The sequence below is a fragment of the Notamacropus eugenii genome, chromosome 1 (genome assembly GCF_028372415.1).
Source record: "Notamacropus eugenii isolate mMacEug1 chromosome 1, mMacEug1.pri_v2, whole genome shotgun sequence".
Classification (NCBI taxonomy): domain Eukaryota; kingdom Metazoa; phylum Chordata; class Mammalia; order Diprotodontia; family Macropodidae; genus Notamacropus; species Notamacropus eugenii.
In genome coordinates this window covers 350,979,834-350,996,477 of record NC_092872.1, presented here as the reverse complement: position 1 = coordinate 350,996,477, position 16,644 = coordinate 350,979,834, and the positions used below count along the sequence as shown (strand labels likewise).

The 16,644-nt window shown below is 37.8% G+C and overlaps 1 protein-coding gene and 1 pseudogene across 1 annotated transcript in view; one reads left to right on the top strand and one right to left on the bottom strand.

Annotated features, from left to right (window-relative positions):
- The window catches only part of RCOR1 (REST corepressor 1), a 137,486-nt gene that overhangs the window by 82,407 nt on the left and 38,435 nt on the right, over positions 1 to 16,644 (top strand). The window lies entirely within an intron of this gene.
- On the bottom strand, positions 5,790 to 6,774 carry LOC140529535 (perilipin-3-like; annotated as a pseudogene).

Sequence of the window (16,644 nt, the reverse complement as noted above, 5' to 3'; positions counted from 1 at the left end):
ATATGTGTTTGTAATAGGTTTGTTTGTCTGTCTTAGTTGGGGTGAAGGAGGATTTTTGTTGATTGGGGGAAAAAAATAAACCAAAGTGGGGCATACTTTCAGAGGGGGGTGGTGGTGGATATGTGTGTGTGTGTGTGTGTGTGTGTGTGTATGTGTTTTTATGTGCCACACAGACACTGTGCTGAGGAGTAGGAATTTTAAAAAAAAGCTAAAACAGTCATTCTTATTACATTGCTCACATTCTAATGGGGTTGGGGGGAGAGACAACATAAATATAAAGCGTTGTGTGCAAGATGTGGAGTGAATGGAAGGTAGCCCTGGGGGGGGGAGGAGCTAGAATGAAGGCGGAACCTGGAAAGGCCTTCTTCAAGAGGTAGTGCTTGAACTGAATCTTCAAGAAAGCCAGAAATTCTAAGAGTCAGAGATGGAAGGAAATTCAAGCATAGGGAACAGCCATTGTAAAGTTACAGAGTACATGAGTTATGGATACATGTGAGAGTGAACCCCATGATAAATAGAAGTGAACAATGTATTAAGACTGGAAAGACAGCAAAAGGCCAAGTTATGAAGAGCTTTTAAATGCCGTAGTGGCTTATATTTGATTCTAGGAAGAAACCATTGGTGTTTATCAAATATAGGGAATGACATAGTCAAACCTACGCTTTAGGAAAATCCCTTTGGCAGGCTGTGTGAAACAGGGATTGGAGTGGGGAAAGATTTTAGGAAGGCATTTTATTAGGGTATTTTAGTAGTCCAGAGGAAAGTTGGGTAGGGCATAAAGTAGGTAGAGGCTATATGAATGGAGAAAAAAGGGTTATTTAGAAAAAGACATAAAACATTTTGCAAATGATTGGGTATGTGGAGTGAGCTCGTATGTGCCAGGCACTGTATTTGTCAACAATTATTTATTAATAATATTACTAGCTAGCATTTATTTAGCACCTTAAGATTTGCAAAGTACTTTATTATTCTATTTGATCTCCACAAGAACCCTGGGAAGTGGGTCTCCATTTTACAGATGAGGAAACTGAAGCACAGAAGTGAAGTGACTTGCTTATGATCACATACAGCTAGTAAGTATCTGAGGCAGAATTCAAATTTATATCTTCCTGACTCCAAGACTAGCACTCTGTGTATGCCTTGCACTCCCTATTAAGTGCTTACTGTGTTCTAGGTACTCGCTGTAGTTAGCACAGAAATACAAATAAAAAAGCAGATAGTCTCTACTCTCAGTGAGCTTACATTTAGATGAGAAGGGACACCAGCACACAGAGAAAGAATGATGATGACTGGGGGGAGCACTTAAATGTGGGGAATATTAGGAAAGTAGATTGATACTATCCATTCAGGTACAATGATAATGTTGATTTTATTCTGATTCATGATTCCAGAACTGGAATGTGGGAAAGAAAGAATGGGTAAGGCATCCCACACATTTTTGAGGAGGTGTTTGAAGAGAACAGCATGAAGTGAAGCAAAGTAGTCTACTAGAATTTTCTTTGCATGAAACTTAAAGTCATGGAGATTACTGAGGGATGGCAGTAGAGCCTAGGATTGGCAATGGAGAGCAAGGATATTCCAACTCCCTACCTTAACTGTTGAATGAGGAAGCTGGTAATGAATAGCTAGTAATCAGTAGGGTGGCCAGGGATTAAATGTTATTAAAAGGGCATCATGTTTGAGTGAATGCCAGAAGATGAAAGGAGCTAGAGATGCAATATGTTAGTTGTAGAGCAGGTATTCCAGAAGACACAACAGTGGAATATTATATGGGAAAGGTTGAGGTCTTTGTGAATGATAGAGCTCGATTTGGGGAGGAGAATTTATTTTTTACCAGTTGGGAGTTTAGTATCAGAGGAATGGGACAAGTAAGAGGGAGTTGGGGGTATTCCCAATGGGGAATGAATTTAAGCAGAAGAATTGCCTTCTATGGTAAAGGCAGGTGATTAGAAGGTTCAAAGTGGACCCTAGAGATTTCAGAACTGCTCTCAGTTGCTATGTTGCTGTGTCCTAGGAGGTATCTGGAGCTCTGCCTTGTTGCAGGCATGAGTAGGAGATGGTGTTTCCATCTAGAAGGCAGCCACATCTAATTATGGCAAATCTGGTTGTCAGTTGTGGTCCTTGGGGTATCTAGAAGACTGGGGAAGAGACAATAGAAGATATATCCTAGTTCTTCTTGCACCAGCTATAAATCAAACCTAATCATGTTTAGCTTTTAGTCCATATGATAAGTTGAAATGTTGGCATAGTTTTGATTTTTTAAAAACTGATCGTAAATTCCGGTTCTTGCCCTTCATTCCTACTGAACCTTGTTCTTTGTTCTCAAAGAATATAAACTCAGTACAAGTTAAGATTATTAACATTGTTTGTATCTATATACTCCCCACCTACCATAGTGCTAAATATAATTTGTAAATAATGTTTACATATAGTAAACACTTTAATACTTGTTGATTTGGTCAGAACTTTATTCCCTGTTCCACCTTATTCTGGCTTTAATTCTCTCCAGAGAAGAATATAAACACTTTGAATTTAAACACTTCATTATGTAGTCCCTTCCACTAGCTCAAATGAATTTCCATTTTGTGTAGTGGACATTTTCATCTGTATGTCTTATCAATACCACACTCACCACTGCCTAAAAATGAACTAAGCATGTAACCCATTCTTCCAGTTTCACCAAAACTAAATCTTTTGACCTTTTTCAGGTATCCAGGATAAAAGAAACCATTCTTTTTTTTTTTTTTATGTATTCATTTAATATTTTCCCCCTAATTACATGTAAAAACAATTTTTAGCAATAGTTTTAAAAATTTTTGAATTTCAAATTCTCTCCTTTTCCATTTCTCCCCCCTTATTGAGAAGTTAAGCAATTTACACGTATAGTTATGTAAAACATATTTCCATAATAGTCATGTAAAAGAAAATAGATTCTCCCCTCCACCTCCCAAACAAACAACCCAAGAAAAATAACGTTTTAAAAGTATGCTTTAATCTGCATTCAGACTCTTAGCAATTCTTTCTCTGGAGATGGATAATGTTTTTCATTGTAAGTCCTTCAGAAGTATCTTGGATCATTTTATTACTGAGAATAAATACCTAAATCATTCAGAGTTGATCATTTTACAATATTACTATTATGGTGTACAATGTTCTCTTGCTTCTACTCATTTCACTTTGCCTCAATTCAAGGAAGTCTTTCCAGGTTTTTCTGAGAGGATCATGCTTATCATTTCTTATACCACAGTAGTATTCCATCACAATCATATACCATAACTTGTTCAGCCACTGAAGGAGATGGACATCCCCTCAATTTCTTTGCGACCAGTGAAAGAGCTGTTATAAATATTTCTTTGCGCCCAGTGAAAGAGCTGTTATAAATATTTCTGTACCATAGGCCCTTTTCCGTTTTTGGGATACAGATCTAGTAGTGGTATTGCTGGATCAAAGGGTGTGCATGATTTTATAGCCCTTTGGGAATAGTTTTGAATTGCTCTCCAGAATGGTTGAACCAGTTCACAGCTCCACCAACAATGCATTAGTGTCTCAATTTTCCTGCATCCCCTCCACCATTTGTAGTTTTCCTTCCCTGTCATATTAGCCAATCTGATAGGTGTGGGGTAGTACCTCATAGTTGTTTTAATTTGCCTTCTCTAATCAATAGTGATATAGAGCATTTTTTCATATGACAATATATTGCTTTGATTACTTCATCTGAAAACTGTCTATTCTTATCCTTTGACCATTTATCAACTGGGGAATGACTCTTGGTTTTTTTGTTTGTTTGTTTTTTTGTTTTGTTTTGTTTTACAAATTTGACTCAGTTCTCCATATATTTGAAAGATGAGGTCTTTGTCAGAGAAACTTGCTGTAAAATTTTTTGCAGTTATAATTACTGTGTATTTCCCTTCTTCCTGTTTCCCTGTTTGTCCTATCACCTTTCTCCTTTCACTCTTTCCATCCTCAACTATTTTGCTTCTGACCATCACCTCCCCCAATCTGCCCTCCTTTCTATCAGACTCTTCCTCCTCTCCTACTTTCCTGTAGATTTCTATACCCAAATGAATGTTTATGTTACTCCCTCTTTGAGCCAATTCTAATCTTCTCCTCCACTGTACAGCTCCCTTTTATGTGAGATAATTTTTAACCCATGCTACTTCTCCCTTCTTCCAGTGCACTCTTTTTTCTCCTCACTTATTTAATTTTTTTTTTAGATGTATACTCCTTCTCATTGCCCTAATAATGAGAAAGTTCTTAGGAGTTCTAAGTATCATCTTTCCATGTAGAAACAATAAGCAGTTTAACTTCATTGAATCTGTTATGATTTCTCTCTCTTGTTTACTTTTTTTATCCTCTTGAATCTTGTATTTGAAAGTCAAATCTTCTATTCCCCTCTGGTCTTTTCATCAGGAATGTTTGAAAGTCCTCTATTTCATTGAATGTCCATTTTTCCCCCTCCTAAATATTTATTTAGTTTTGCTGGGTAAGTGATTCTTGGTTTTAATCCTAGCTCTTTTACCCTGTGGAATATCATAGTCCAAACCCTCTGACCCTTTAATGTGGAAGCTGCTAAATCTTGTGTCATCCTGGCTGTGGCTCCATGATACTTGAATTGTTTCTTTCTAGTTGATTGCAATATTTTCTCCTTGACCTGGGATCTCTGGGATTTGGCTATAACGTTCCTGGGAGTTTTCATTTTGTGATCTCTTTCAGGAGGTAAATTGGTGGATTCTTTCAATTTGTATTTTACCTTCTGGTTCTAGGATATCAGGGCATTTTTCCTTGATAAATTCTTGAAATATGATGTTTAGGCTCCTTTTCTGACCATGGCTTTCAGGTAGTCCAGTAATTCTTAAAAGTTATCTCTCCTGGATCTATTTTCCAGGTCAGTTGTTTTTCCCATGAGCCATTTTACTTTTTCTTCAATTTTTTCATTCTTTTGATATTATTTTATTTTTTCTTGATTTCTTATGGAGTCATTAGCTTCCACTTGCCCAATTCTAATTCTTAAGGAATTATTTTCTTCATTTAGCTTTTGTACCTCCTTTCCCATTTGGCCAATTCGACTTTTCAGGGAGTTCTTTTCTTCAGTAAATGTTTGTGTCTTCCATTGAGTCAATTCTGCTTTTTGAGAAGTTTTTCTCTTCAGTGGATTTTTGCATGTCTTTTCTGCTTTCTATTCTATTATCTATTCTGCTTTCTGAGTGGTTCTTTTCTAAAATGAATTTTTGTATCTCTTTTTCCATTTGGCCTATTCTGTTTTTTAAGGTGTTATTTTCTTCAGTATCTTTATGTGCCTCCTTTACCAAGCCATTGTCTCTTTTATCATGATTCTGTTGCATCATGCTCTCATTTCTTTTCCCAGTTTTTCCTCTCTTATTTGATTTTTACAGTCATTTTGAGCTTTTTCCAGAAATTCTTTTTGAGTCTGAGACCAATTTAGATTTTTCTTTGTGACTTAGGATGTAGCAGTTTTGACTTCGTTGTCTTCTTAGTTTGTGTTTTGATCTTCCCTGTTACCATAGTAACTTTCTGTGGTCAGGTTCTTTTTGTTGTTGTTTGCTTATTTTCTATCCTATTTCTTGACTCTTTGTTAAAGTGGTAACTCTGCTTTCAGGTGAAATGGGCACTGCCCTAAGCTTCAGGCCTTTCTTACCGCTCCTCTCAGAGTTAGTTCTAAGGATCTGCAAGTTTTTAGTTCTTCCAAGGTGGTATAGTCTTCAAGTCTTCTTCTTTTCCCGGTCTTACAACCACAAACATCCTTTTCTACCCTCCAACTCTTTCTTTCATTTTTTTTTTAAATTTTCAATGCAACTTTATTATCATAATTTCAAAAGTATTCAGAGTATGGTGCTTAACTATAAACTAATACGATACTTCTTGGCCAGCTTCCATATCACAATTCAAGATGTTGTTTTCTTTAGGAATTGTTATTCCCTCTGAGAAGGGATATTCAAAAGGGGAAAGTGGTCCTACAGTCCAACCAGAAGGAATACTATCTTCTAAGAAACAGAATAATTTTTCTTTACTTTCCAGGGCTTGGGTCAGCTTAAACTGGCTCTGGGTCACATGATGCTTGTCTAGATCTTGAAAACCACCACTCATGGAACAGGTAGAATGAAGCTCCTGCATGTCATAACAAGCCTGTTGGAGGCTGCTTGGGAGACCTTGGACTGCAGGCATGAGGTCCATGAAGGCTGACTGTAATTTCAGGGCAATGCTACGGGACATGTCCAGAGTCAGGGCTTCCAGGAGCTGTGTATCACCATCCTCATTTTCAGGCTGGTTCTTATTCCACTTGATCCACATCTCAAGTAGGGCCTTATGGTAGTTCTGCTGATCCTCAGAATCTTGCTTGCATTGATAAGTCAATTCAGTCACTTCATAGAGCTGGTACAAGAGTTTTCTGATGTTGTTCTTGACCCCTCTGATATTTTCCACAGTATTCTCATGTGTCTGGAGGTTGCTTGGCAGAGAACCTAGTGATGTGAAATAGCCTTTGTCTCTTGAAGAGTTTTCTTTAAAACAATCTCCATCTTCCTCTGAAGATTCTTGGATATTAACCATGTCCAGCAAGATTGGGAGGTATTTTTCCATATAAAATTTTAATTCTTCTAGTGTTTATTTCTCCTCTTGGATTTCAGACAAGATTTTCTCTTCACAAAACTCAGATCTTGTGATAACACTATTGACACTTGTGCTATCTTGCTTGCCTGAGTCATCACTACTGGCATGGATTAATGAATCTGTTTCTTGAGATGGTTGAACCTCCATCTCTTTAGATGAATGTAGTTCCTAGAAAAAGTAACAAAAATTTACAATGCCTTAGACTTTTAACATGCTTTGATTAGGTACTGCATGGGAATGCATGACCCCCCCCTACTCAAATTGTCTCAAAGTAAAAACAGAAAATCTCCTTTATTTGGTTTTCCAAATAAAGTGGACGGTCCCCTCACCAGTAAAAGCTGGAGTGGGGAGGCCCCAGCTCTTTCTAATGGTCCACCTTGCCCCTGGACTGGGACCCAGGACTGCTACTGAGATCCGTATATGGGCAATGCATTTGCATCCAATGCCAGCAGAGGGTCCTCTGTAATCTCCTTCTCATCAGTTGTCTGACCATGTTAACCATCTGTAGGCCAAGACCTCCAGCAGCTGCTACCACTGCCAATTCAGTTGGCTCCAAGGCTGGCTTCTGGTTTGCTGGGGCCTGGCCTGTGGGCCTGTACTCTGCTGTGCTCCACTGTCACCCAGGTGCAATAGATCTTAACTGCTGACCTTCTATGTTGTCTTTGGCTGGAAAATTTTTTGTGGGTTTTGTGGGTTTTGCTGTTCCAGAATTCATATTGAGATGCTATTTAAAGGGGTATTTGGAAGAGTTTAGGTGAGTCACTGCCTTTTCTCTTCTATCTTGGCTCTCCTCCACCACCACCCCACTTCCCAAGGGTTAAAACCATTTTTCTTTTCCACCACTCACCCCAAACTATCTTCTTTCTAGTTACTCTGCTACCACCCTTGTCCAGGGTATTATTACTTTCCATCCATCTAGTACACTTCAGCTAGAATTATCTTCCTAATGCAAAGTTCTTATTATGTCTATATGTTCTTGTTCAAAATCCTTAAGTGAATTCATTGCCGATGGGATACAATACAACTGAAATAATTTTATACATTCTTGTTCTATCCTCAAAACAAACTCTTCAAGAAGGAAACAAATTCTTAAATCAGAATAGTCCACACGATTCTATTAATCAGTAAGTAGCCATAATTTGATTATATGCCCGTTGATTTGTCATAACAACAGATGTATGTCCAGAGTCTAAAAATTGTTCTACAAACTACATGTACAGTAAAATGTGTTAGGATGGAACTTAAATTCTGCTTTGGAAAGTAAATCTGTCTTGGGTTTTACTTTTCACCTACCTGTATGAAGTTCATAAGATTATTGATATAGACGTAGAAGAGACCTGATCTCAAATCACATGGCAGGAAATAACATAATTCTCTTCTACTCATAATGTCAAGCAGAGAATATATTTGTTTTTCCTTGACCTGCCTCAGGTCATTTCTGTCATAACTCTCTTTCCTACTGAGACATATGCTGGGTCATCCAAACATAACATGTTAATGTAGAGTGACTCCAAAGAATAAATATGGACAGAAAATTGAGTCATTAGTATTCAGTTAGTTAACTGGTAGTTTAAAAATGTTCATGTTGTCCCTGCTTCCTTACTTACATTGTATAGGGAAAGAAACTGATCTCTGGAGGAGTTAGAGAAGTTATTACTGTTTCAAATGGCTTGAAAGGAAAGAGCACACATTTTAGGAAGGTTTATATTCTTGGGTCAAACTGCCTGTATTTAAATATTGAGCTGTCTTCTTATCTTGGATTTTTGAAGAAGGGAAGGGAAAAGCCTCACTTTTAAGAGCTCAGAAACCAGAATAGCCTTTTGAAATCCTTCTTCTAAATCTTGGCCTTTGGTACTTCTTTTTTTAATGTTGCCTTTGGGTGATTGGTTGTGGTTGCTTGAATCGGTCTTTGTTTGGTTTTCATAATGTGCAGTTCTGTCCAACAATGTCATTATAAAAAAAAAGGAAAGTAATGACTGTAGTGTTTACCTAATGGGCTTCCTACAAGGACCAAATGAGATGATGTGTGCAAAATATCTTGCAAACCTTACATCCCTAAACATCAGGAGTATTAATTCCTCTTGCAACGTTCTCTTTTCTTAAGGTTTTTGGTTAGAAATGTTGCTTGCATTAATGCTTTGTAGTCACCAGAGGGCACTGTTGTTTTACTAAAACAGCTTGTGCTAATTATACTTTCAATTGAGATGCTGCAATAGCCCGTTCCTTACTTTAATCATAAAAATGTCAGCCATGTATTCATTTGCCATCGCAGTCTAGATAAAAAAAATATTGAGCATGCTCAAGATTTCATTTTGAGAAGAAACCTGTGCCAGATTTCCTTTGCAGTGTCTAATGCTACTGCAAATATCCAATTCATTAAATAGGCTCCATTAAAGGGGATAGCTCTGTCCTTAACTCACCCTATTGTGTCATCCTATTGCACCACAAAGAATATGCAGGATCACAAGGTGTTTTTGCATGCCTGCAGCAAATAGGGAAGAGGGTGAGTTAAGGTGATTAGTAGTGGTTTTTTGGCTGGCTTTTTTTCGTTTCAATTTGAGAACAATTGATATGATGAGAATCATAAACTTTTTAGTGCTGATTTGTTCATCAGATAAAGAAATTAATTTAGCCAACAAGATAAGCTTAGAATCCACCTGCTGTAAGCCTCTACCTTCAAAATATCACATCAGCTTTATTTTTCAGTATTCTCTTCATCCCATCCAAGCCACTACGTCATTCTTCTAGTTCCTCTGTCAGTGAAAACCTGTGTTCTCCTCAAAGTATCTCCTCAAAATGTAGGGAAAAGAGGACCATAAAAAATCAGGAAAATTTGGATTTCAATTTAACTCTGCAACTTATTAACTATTTGGCCTTAGACATTTGATCCACAAACTTTTATTAAGCCCCTACTATGTGCCAGGAACTCTGGGAGGATACATATATAAAAAACCAAGTAGTTCCTGCCCTCAAAGATGGTGCATTTAGCAGGTAGATAACATGTATGTTCTTGAGTACATACAATACAATACAAAATGGAGGGAGGGTGACCTTGGAAGAAAAGTAGCAACTGGACACAAGTATCATGTAGGAAGTGGTGTTTCCTGGAGATAAAAGTGAGGAGGGAGTACAGTGCATTTCATGCAAGGAGTGTGTTCCTCCTTCGTTGCCAAAGAAGACCATGCCATCAGAGAAATGATGATATGACTTGCACTTGACTTTGTTTTGAGTGAGTGAGGGAGGGCTGGGCAGGTCACCAGCCTCACTTCTCCTCCAGAGCCATCTGAATCCAGTAACCAGATATTCATCAGGATGACTGGTGATGACCCAGGATGAGGCAATTGGGGTTAAGTGACTTGCCCAAGGTCACACAGCTAGTGAGTGTCAAGTGTCTGAGGTGAGATTTGAACTCAGGTCCTCCTGACTCCTTCACTGGTGCTGTGTCCACTGCACCACCTAGCTGCCCCATGCAAAGAGTACAGCTGGTACAAAGGCAGAAAGAAGGAGACCATAAATCATGCAGTGCAATTCCTCATTATATAGTTGAAGAAACTGAGGCCTGCTCAGAATTGTCCCAAGTCAAGCTGGATCTCCTGACATTTTAACTTGATATCATCCTCAAATTAAATATATATTTTGTCTCTCCATTGATTATAAATAATTGTTATAAAGTTCTTTCATTGGCAGATAATTACTTCTTTTGTATTCCTAAGTTCACCAGTTATATAGAGGACATTCAGAATGCTTATTGGCTGGGTAGCTGAGATTCTGAGTTTTCCTAGTCATTAACTGATCTTGTCTTGTTTCTCATATGACATTTTGTAGTTTTCCTTATTTTTAGTCTTTTCTTTTCCTTGAAAAAGTGGCTGTTTTGCCTCTCTTACATGAGACTGGGTTTTTAAACAGCATAGACATGATACAGTGGATTTACGTGTCCTAAATTTAGCGTTTCAATGTTAGGTAATTTTACTCGTGTGTTTCTAGCATGAATTACCAAAGTAGTCTTATGTGTATTAGGGGTTTTTTTCATGGATGCAATTTCAGGATCATTTTTACAAACAGAGTACAGCTAATCCCATAAACAGATTGTACCTACATCTATGACTCATGGTGAGAGCTAGGAATGCCCTCTTAACTAGAGGGGAAAGTTCACAGCCCAAGAGAACAGGACAAACCTCTTCTTTGCCTACTAAATGTTGCTTTGAGATGAGATAGTAAAAGCTGTCAAATTGATTTTCCTAAGGCCTAAATTTAATCATATCACTCCTCTAGTCAGTAAACTCCCATGTCTTCCTATCACCTCCAGGATCAAATGTAAAATTCTCAGTTTGTTCATACCTTTTCCAGTTTTCTTACACCTTACTTCCCTCCACATACTCTATGAGCCAATGAAAATACTCCCTAATTCTAGCGCATCACTCAGTTGATTATTTGCAACTTATCTCATATATATGCTTTGCACATTGTCTCTCTCATTGAAACATATGCTTCTTGAGAGCAAAGACTGTTTTTTGCCTTTTTCGGTATCCCTAGTGCTTAGCACAGCATCTGGCACATGGATAGGTACTTAATAAATGCTTGTTGACTTGACGTGGTGAGACTCTACAGATTAGACCTTGATATCACTTCATCAAAATCTTGTGAAGGTAACAATTGGCAGACTATCCATTAACTTCTAAATCAATAAATATTTTTATCAATAAATATATTGTATAATATTTATTATAATTTATTGTAAATAAATTATAAAAATGACATATCTTCCTGGAGGACCATAATGTGATAGTAGGTTATCCCAAGAGTAATATATTTGCAGCTTTTTATGAGCTTGCTACCTTTGAACTTGATGCCCTTTTGCACAAAACACAGTTTTTAAGCCATCAGTGCAACTCCTTATGTCAAGGCTGGGGCCTCCTATCCTACGTTTTTTGGGTAGGAGTAGGAACAGATTTTATTTCTTTTTTCTTAGTGACAAAGTTGACTTTAGTTTTGATTTAAAGAAGCTATATGGGTAGTTTAGTATACTTGGTGCTCTTTCCTAAAGGTTCTAGAACCTATGGCAGATGGTTGAAGGGGACTTTGTCTTTAGCCCTCTCTAATTTCTAAAGACACATGTTGGTTCAGGATCATTTGTATGAACTGGAGGCTGTTTACCATGGAGGAAAGAACTGATAGAAAGTTAGGATATGATTGCCCTCTTAGATAATATCTGAAGGATTGACATGAGGGAGACTCAGTCAGCAAGCATTTATTAAGCATTTACTATGAACTAGGCATAGCGCTAACCATGGGGGATACAAAGAAAATCAGAGACATGGTCCCTAACTTCAAGGAGCTCTCATTCTAATGGGGGAGATGACATGCAAACAATTATGTACATAAAAAATTTATATAAGGTAGCGTGGGAGCCAAGATGTCAGATTCGCAGTAGTGACCCAGCTGAGTTCTCAAAATTCTCTTCCAAACAACTTTAAAATAATGCTTCAAATCAAATTTTGGAATGGCAGAGCCAACAACAAAAGGTCAGAGTGACACATTTTTCCAGGTTGAGGAAACTTAGGAGGTTGGCAAAAGAGGTCTGTGACACTGGACTAGAGACCTATTTGGAGTACGTGCTCCTTTTGGAACAATAACAACTTTGGGAGCTCTCAGCCCAAAGGTAGTTAAAGGGTCAGACAACTGGTCAGAGATTACAGAGTACCCTTTGCTGGCATTTGGGGAAGCTAACACTGATTGGCAACTCTACTGCTCATATATGGTCCTGGGTCACAGTTGCATTGTGAAGAGGAACATTAGTGCTTGCAGCTGTAGGGGGAGCAGAGGCCCTTTCTCAGTAAAGATCAGAGCATAGATCAGGAGAGCAGTGATCACAACTCTCCCCAGATCACACCAACTTGGAAGTATCAAAAACTTACAAACCCCTAGAATTAGTTCTGAAAATAGCAGAATGAAAAAAGCTGGAAGCTTGAGATGGTGCCTCCCCACCACCAGGTGAGCAGAGCTAAGCTTTAACATAGAGTTCAAAGTTAAGAAATAGGCTGGGAAAATGAACAAACACCAGAAAAACAATTTTACTATAAAAAAACTACTTTGGTAGCAAGGAAGACCAAGACCCAAACTCAGAAGAAGTTAATAATATGAAATAGCAACAAAGCCTCAAAGAAAAATGCTAATTGGACATGAGTTCAACAAGAATTCCTAGAAGAGATTTGAAAAAGAGACAAGCATGGTAGAGGAAAAATTGGGAAAGGAAATGAGGGGTAACACAAGAAAATCATGAAAAGAGAATTAACAGATTGGTAAAAGACACACAAAAAATAATGATGGAAATAACACCTTAAAAAAACACCTAAAAATTTTAGGCCAAATGGTAAAAGAGGTACAAAAAGCCAATGAGGAGAAAAATGCCTTGAAAAGCAGAATTGGTCAAATGGAAAAGGAAGTCCAAAAACTCACTGAAGAAAATAATTTCCTAAAAATTTGAATAGAGCAAATGGAAGCTAATGGCTTTATGAGAAATCAAGAAACAACAAAACCAAAAGAATGAAAAAAAGACAATATGAAATATTTCATTGGGAAAATAACTGATCTGAAAAATAGAATGAGGAGAGAGAATTTTAAAAATATTGGACTACCTGAAAGCTAAGAAGAAGAAAAGAGCCTGACCCTCACAAGAATTGGTTCTAAGCGGGAAGAACACATATATACATACTCAGCTGTGTATAGAAATGTAACTTATTCAGTAGGGAAATAGGAGGAGATGAGAGTAAGAGAAAGGTGTGGGGAACAATTTAAGGGAAATAGTGGTTAGAAACAAAATAAATTTTTAAGGAGGGATAGGATAAAAAGAGAGAAGAATAAACAGAAGAAAATGGAATGGGGAAAATAGTAATAATAACTGAATGTGAATGGAATGAACTCATCCTTAAAACTTAGCTATTCTAAACATTACAACGATCTAAGACACTGAAGGAGTCATGATAAAAATGCTGTCCTCCTCGAGAAAGAACTGGTGGAGTCTAAATGTAGATCAAAGCATGCTTCCCCCCCCCCCCCAACTCTGATCAGTACAGCAATCAAAGGTAATTACAAAGGACACATAATTTTTTTTAAAAAAATGCTATCTTTTTCCAGAGAAAGAACTGACAACTCTGAGTTCTGAGTGCAAACTGAAGTGTAACTTTCTCACTTTATCTTACATTGGGGGGGAGAGGGGGCAGGGGGGTGGTGGGAGGGGAGGCATTAAGACTAATATGGAAATGTTTTGCATGATTTCACTTGTATAATTAATATCATTGTACTTGTGGTGGGGGGGGGGGGCGTTTAAGGGAGAAATTTCTAACTCAAATTTTAAAAAGAAAAGAATATCCAAAATAAATAAAGTTTTGGAAGAGATTTACGCAAGGTAAATGGAGGGTAATCTTGGACTGAAAACATAACCAATCTCTTGGGAGAGAGCCACAATAGAAGGTCGGTTTTGAACTGAGTCTTAAGGGAAGTGAAGCCAGGGAAACTAAGAGGTAGGGGTGAGTTGGGAGAGCATTTCAGGTTTGGGAGACAGCCACTACAGAGGCATGGAGTTTGAAGATAGTGTACTGTGTGAGGAACAACAGATAGGGCACTGTTTATAGAATGCTTGGAGGGGAAAATAAAATGTAAAAACATGGGAAGGTAGGAAGAAGCCAGGTTATGAAGTGCTTTAAATGACAAAGAATTTAATCTTAGAGCTAATAGAAAGTGAGATGACATGGGCAGACCAGTACTTTAGGATAATCACTTCAGCTGAATGGAAGAGGGATTGTATTGGAGAAAGTCAAGAAAACCAATAAGAAAGCTTTTAATAATGAGAGGAGAAGAGATATTATAAAATATTGGATACTGTAAAAAAAGTGAGAGATGAGAGCATATGCAGGGATGGTAGTTAAATTATATGAATAGAGAGAAGGAGATAGATGACAGAGATATTGTAAAGGTAAAAACAATAAGATTTGACAGCAGATTGATGTGTGGGGTCCTTGTGAATGAGGAATAGAGGATGACACCCATGTTATGAGCCTGGATGGTACCCTTGGGTGTGATTAGGGAAGTGGGAAAGGAGAATTTGGAGGGAAAGATAATGAACTTTGTTTTGGAAGTGTTGAATCTGATGTGTTGTCTTTAGGGTATCCAGTTTGATATGTCCATAGATAATTGGTGATCTGGAACTGGAGCTTGGAAGAGAGATTGGGCTGAATATATAAATCTGAGAATTATCAATATAGAGATGATCTATGGGAGCTGATGAGATCACTAAATGAGATAATGAGAGGGAAAAGATGAGAGTGTGTTCTTTTACCTGGATGAAGATTCAACAAGGGAAACCGAGAAGACAAAGTAAGAACAGTAGAACTAAGAGAAAGCAGTTATCATCAAAACCTAGAGAGTATTTAGGGGAGAGCATCAATCAAAAACTGCAGAGGTCAAAATTTGAGAGTCACTTGAGAAGAAATAAAAGTTTTTGTAGATGACTTTTTCAAGTAGTTTGGTTGAGAAAGAAGGAAAGATAAAGGACTGCAGGTGATTGGGAATGAATGAATCAAGTGAAAAATTTCTAAGAACATGCAAATACATGCGTGTATTTGTAGTCAGTAAAGGAGCCAGTGGATAGGGAGAAAAGGAAAATTTAGAATGTAGGGAAGATAGTGGAGACAGAGTTTGAGAGCACTAGAGGGGATAAGATCAAAAGTGCACATAGAGGGGTTTTCGAATGGGAGATTTGTGATGAAGGAGTAGAGGGTATGGGAAGATAATCTGAGTCATGTGAGAAGAGGAAGAGAGGGGAGGAAGAAGCAGCTCTTTGGGAATTGTGTGTGGGAGTTTGAGAGATGAAAAGGTTTAGAATAATCACTAGTGAATGAGATAGCTAATTGATTAGGAATATGTAAAAGGAGAGTGATTAGATTTTTATCAAGGCAGCCAGGTGGAGCAGTGGGCAGAATGCTGTGCCTGGAGTCAGGAGGACCTGAGTTCAAGATCATCCTCAGACACTGAGTGACCCTGTACAAATCACTTAATGACTCTTTGCCTCAGTTTCCTCATCTATAAATGAGGATAATAATAGCACCTGCTTCCTAGGATTGTTGTGGGCATCAAATGAGATGATATTTGTAGAGCAATTGGCACAATGCCTGGCACATAGTGTGTGTATTTGTTCATTGCCGAAGAAGACCATGCCATCAGAGAAATGATGACATGACTTGCACTTGACTTTTGTTCTGAGTGAGGGAGGGCTGTGCAGGTCACCAGCCTCACTTCTCCTGCAGAGCCATCTGAATCCAGTGACCAGATATTCATCAGGATGACTGGAGATGACCCAGGATGAGGCAATTGGGGTTAAGTGACTTGCCCAAGGTCACACAGCTAGTGAGTGTCAAGTGTCTGAGTTAAGTGCTATATTAATGTATATTTACTATTACTATATACTATACTATATATATATATTACCATTATTATCATTTTCATTACTATTTCTACTATTATGATTGTCTTCAGAAGGCAGAACTAGGAAAATTAGGCAAAATTTTTGGGGAGGCAGGCATCTTTAAGAGGAAAAAGTACAAAAAAGAGTAGGCTGCCTCAGGGAGTAGTGATTTCTCAGTTCCTGTTGGTATTTTCACAGAGATAGAAACATCTCTAATTTACCAGTAGTTTTATAAAGTAAAGACTCTTAACCTGGGGTCTATCAACTTGGATGGGAAATAACTGTCTTTATTTTCTTATAAATTCATTTTTTTCAGTTTTCAACATTCACTGCCACAAAATTTTGAATTTCAAATTTTCTCCCCATCTCCCCCCTTCCCTCACCCCAGGACAGTGTGAATTCTGATTGCCCTTTCCTCCAGTCTGCCCACCCTTCTATCATCCCCCTGTTCCCTTCCCTTCTATTTTCCTATAGGGTAAGATAGATTTCTGTACCCCATTACTAATATATCTTATTTCCTAATTGCATGTAAAAACAACCTCTAACATTCCTCTTTA